This window comes from Canis lupus, chromosome 17, assembly GCF_048164855.1.
Source record: "Canis lupus baileyi chromosome 17, mCanLup2.hap1, whole genome shotgun sequence".
Taxonomy (NCBI): domain Eukaryota; kingdom Metazoa; phylum Chordata; class Mammalia; order Carnivora; family Canidae; genus Canis; species Canis lupus.
In genome coordinates, this window is record NC_132854.1 from 43,531,572 (window position 1) to 43,536,703 (window position 5,132).

Sequence of the window (5,132 nt, forward strand, 5' to 3'; positions counted from 1 at the left end):
ATCTCTACTATAAGTTCCTTAAAGTATATGTATTATTTATTTTTGAATATCACATAAAAATTAGCAAAATATTTAGCATAAAATATGTAAGATAAGGATTGAATATTGATAGTCTGAAAACCCTATGTGTCAAGATTTCTCTGACTGTAGTCAACAGGACCTAACCTTGGAGAACTTAAAGGCAAACTTAGAAGGATGGGGCTAACTCAATGATTCAAAGGAAAAAGCTACAGAGCAAGGATTTAGAAATCAGTGGAATCTGGGCAGACCAGCAAACCTCTATATATTTGACAGCATATTATAAAGTATGATAAAATAGAGAAATATTGTTAGTTTGCCTTATTTTTTAAAGACTTTATTTATTTATGAGAGAGAGAGAGAGAGAGAGAGAGGCAAAGATACAGGCAGAGGGAGAAGCAGGCTCCGTGCAGGGAGCCTTACATGGGACTCCATCCCAGGTCTCCAGGATCACACCTGGGGCTGAAGGTGGCGCTAAACCTCTGAGCCACCTGGGCTGCCCAGTTTGCCTTTTATCTCTGGTGGTTAACACTTGGAACATTTCAGTTTCAGTCACTTAACCCTGTTTTTTAAAAAATTTTGTTCCTCTGTTAATAATATGTATATTCTAAACCTATTTATATTTTGAATAAAATGGTCACAAACAACAGTATCATGTTAAATATGCACCCTATATAGTCCCCTATTACCAGGTGTTTGTGATTTTTAGTTTTTGTGTGTTACAAAATGAAATAAATGAGGAGCAAATTACTGTGCAATAGAAAACAGTGATGCAGCTGTGATAAATGTAGGTTTCAGATAGTAGCAATCAATAGTCTAAAGGAGCCATTTATTAATGTGTAGCAGAAGAAATGGACTGGATTAGGAAAACAAAAACAATAACTTGCCATTTCCCAAATGGGTTGTAATAAGATAAAATATCAAAAGTAAAACCTCAATCATCACTATTGTTTCTTAAGGGTACAGTTAACAATGGCACATCCATCAAACAACACTAAAAATTATATGCATAAGGGATTATTATGAAACTAAAAATGTAATAACAAGTGAGACCATAAAAATTTCCAAAACACATGACAATAGTTTTTTATTTTATTTTTATTTTATTTTTTGCTTTAGAAGTCTGGTTACCTTGGAGTTCATTTAAACTAAAAAAAAAGGTCATAATGTTTTCACACAATACTTTATAAAGAACGCTTTAAATAACAATTGTGAAAATAACAGGAAGAGTTATGGAATACTGCTTTTGTGATCCCTACAAAACATCAACATTTTGGATTATACAAAATTTAAAGTAATGATTCAAACACTTTTTGAAATACTGAACAGAAAAGCAACATTGAACTTCTATACTGATGTTATACAACTTCTATCTAGTGCCTTGACTTATATCCAAGAACAAGAGTTAAGACTCTTCTCTAGTTTTGGTAAACAGCTGCATGGTAAACTTAAATGGCTTTCCATCTAAGTTTTTACCTGGATTTTACCTGGGAGTAACTTCTTAAAATTTTTATTTAAAAGAGGGCAGGTCTGGCACTTTTATACTGATGTTACCAGTATTACTATCTCTTGGGATTTCAGGAAGATCCATATTCTTTATAGCTTGATACAGCATGGGCTGGAGCTCATGCCTCAGATTTCTCCAGTTTATTTTGTGCATCGATTTGTGTGACAACCTCATTCATGTTGGTCTCCAATACCATTATCCCCCATCATCAATTCTGCAAGAATATTGTGAACTTGGTTTACATAGAAAGTAAATCCAGTTTACAGCAATGTTTCCACAAATATCTTGAGTTCTAGGGACATTATGAATGATTTTCAGGAGACGGGAGGGGTGGATTCAGGGGTCAGATCTGGATACACATGGTAAGAGACCCATGAATCTTGGGCTTCTTCTGTGGCTGTATTGATTTAAAATGCCAAGATCACTTTCTGAAGAATCCACACAGAAGACAAAATATAATGTTGCATTGTGTCTGTAAATCAGTTTGTTGTCATACCTTCCAATTAACAATCCTTCTTCCAGGAGACTACATTTTCATCTCTCTTTGTAACCAAATGCACTGCCTCCCTGATGATTTGCTATTGTGTGTCTCCACTCTAAGGTTGGTAGAACTTGGAGAGCCTCACTTTCCCATGGCTGTTGAAGATAGGAATCGTTTTGATCATGGCTGAGCGGGGCTAATCGGGTGGGGGCTGGGCACCAGGGCAGGTGTGGGAATGCTAGCTTTGTCAGATCTCTCCAGTGATCCTCCCCCACCCCACATCTCACAAGCACACGTATCTTTAAACAGTAGATTTTTAATAAAGATTGAATATCTAAACTTCATTATTGTAAAAGACAGCCTGTAAAACAGCCTAGGTGTTATCCTGGCAGTGATTTATGTAAATAATTAAATGCAACGGCATCGTAGATACCGTTTGGCAAATGTGTATATATAACGATATATATTTATCATCACTTTATTTTGGTGACATTTCTGGTCTCTTTGATTTAATTTCTCCTCGTTTGGGTCATATTTTCATCCTTCTTGCCTGGTAATTTCTGATTGAAGTCCAGACACACCGAATTGTACCTTGTTGAGCACTGAATATTTCTATAAATCTAAAAACATTCTTGAGGTTTGATTTCAACCCAGTTGGGTTACTTGGAAGTAGTTCGAACCTTACCTAGGGCCAGAGGAACTCTTTAGTCTTGGGCTAATTTTATTTCACTCCTAAGGCAATACCTTTCTTAGTACTCTACTCGATGGCCCAATATTTATACCATTTTCCCACCTGGGTGGAAGACAAACTACTCATTGCTGTATTTGAGCTCTGGAGATTGTTTTCTCTAAACGTGCTTCAGGTGGTTCTTTTCCCAGGCTCTGGGATTCCCCTTAAGCGTGGGTAAATTAGTACCCAATTGCATATCTGAAAGGGATTGTCTACCTATCTCTGAGAGTCTCTTTATGTATAGCTTACTTTTTTACCAGTACTCAACGCTAAAACTCTAGTTGCTTTGATCTGTATAGATTCTCATCATCGCAGCTCAGGGTGACAGGCAGGTCACCGTGAAAGTCTGCTGCATGGCTGAGAATCCCACCTGGATGTGCCCCTGCTCTACAATTTTAGTCTATTTCACTGCAGATTGATGACCCTGGGGTATCAGAAGCACTTCATTCTGGCCGTCTGCTTCTATGAGTGCTCCTAGTATCTGGGACCTTGGAATCATCAGGTAGATCCCAGCAGGCAGGGAGGGCAAATGTCGGGCATGCCACTGTGCTGGGCAAATTGTCAGCAGTAGCGGGCAAAATGGTGCACAGTTTATACTTGCAGAGCCAACTAGCTGGCAGCTGGGACTGGAATTGGGGAAAGAGCCACTGCCTTGCCAGGGCCTCTGCTACCCCTTCCCCTTTTACTGCCACTCCCCACTGACCTGTTTGAGAAGATTGGGAGCAACTCTTTGGAGGTGAACACCAGGTACTGGAGCAGTGGGCAGTGTCTGCAGAAGCAGTTCCACCCTGCTTGGAGCCTTCCAAATGTGGCCCAGGCTGCCCCTTCACCAGCCCTGCCCCCTGCTGGGAGCTCTTCTACATTCTCACAGCCTCCTCTGCTCCTGTGCTTCCTTTCCTGAGAGCAAATTTGGCTTCCACCTATACTCCTCTACTCCCTCCAGCTATGGACCAGTCTATGCTTGGCAGACTCCTTCCTACAGCCCTTCCTTAAAAGGAGCAGTGCAGGCCGGGGGTTTGGTTGGACTCTCAATGGTGCTTGAATCTTGCACATTTGGTTCTAGCCCCCTCCACTGCTCTGCTTTGCTTTTCCCAGCCTGGGAAATGGTTGGGGGCTAGTAGTGCCAAGGTGACTTTCCTGAGCAGATGGTTAGGCTGTAATGTGGGACTCCAAATCCTTCTCAGCAGATGTACCCCCTCTCCCCTATTTCTTGGTAGAGCTCACGGTGACATCCCCGCCCTCCAGTCCCACATGGAGTCCCCCTTTTTTGGAGGCCTCCAAAAAAACAGCAGTTGCCCTTAAAACTTTAATTTAAAAATTTAAATATTAAAAACATTAATAAAAAATACTTTGGCAAGTAAGTATTCTGGCCAAGAAAGATCAAAAGCTATTGTTTTGTTCTATCCAAAAGAAAGTTTCATGGTATTTCATATTATAAAAATTGGGTAAGACTTAGAACCATCATAAGGCTCAGTGTTAATCATGGTAAACTCAAAAGAAGCTGTGTCCACCTGTCAGGTTTATCAGATTTATTTTGCATTCAGCAATTTAATGTTAATGAAGTAGGCTTATTCCACTGAATTATTACTGATAATTTTAATATTTGTTTTTCCCTTCTTATTTATATATAATTATTAACTTTTATTTGATTTATAGTAATAGAAAAATTTAAATCATAGTAACTTCCTACCTAGATTTGTGTTTGCACTTAAAACACAACAAATGATATAATAATTAATTCAAATAAACACTGTGGCTTATGCTACTTTCTTACTGTTATTATTATTCCTATTAAAGGGGTTATAAAATACTTATGTTTGAGAAATCTGATCCAGTAGGCAATTAATTGGTATCAGGAGCAGGGTTAAAAGTTCTATAGCTTTATTGGACTTTATATCAGAAAACTTAGTCCATAAGCTAAGAGACCATAGCGTACAGCACAGGTTTTTCAAATATTAGTGCTTATATGAATCACCAGAGCCAATTCCCAGGCTCTAGAGTTTCTCACTTAATAAGTCTAGGGTAAGATCCAAGGACATATTTTTAAAAATTACCTCCCATGTGATTTTGATGTTGCAGTCTGTGGAATACACAGTGGCACTCTGGTCTAAAAATCAAGATGAACAAGTAAATTGGAATTTGGACTAGAACTGATTATAGTTATAGAGAAGCAAAGAAAAAACACGCATAACACAAACTCAGGGATAAGCTTTCATGAGGAATTAATCTGAAGAATGCTTAAGACATGGTGAGGCAAAAAGATCAGGGCCTTTTTAGGAAATACCATAGTGATAGAGAGGCCTGGAGGTAAGGGCAAGCATGACATACTTAGGAAACAACAAATTATTAAATATAACTGGAGATTCTTAAGCTGATTAATCACTAGGCAAATAGAT

At 38.5% G+C, this 5,132-nt stretch overlaps 1 pseudogene; it reads right to left on the reverse strand.

The window, feature by feature from the left end:
- Nucleotides 1-1,528: 1,528 nt before the first annotated feature.
- Nucleotides 1,529-2,190, reverse strand: LOC140608407 (AP-3 complex subunit sigma-1-like; annotated as a pseudogene).
- Nucleotides 2,191-5,132: the final 2,942 nt, after the last annotated feature.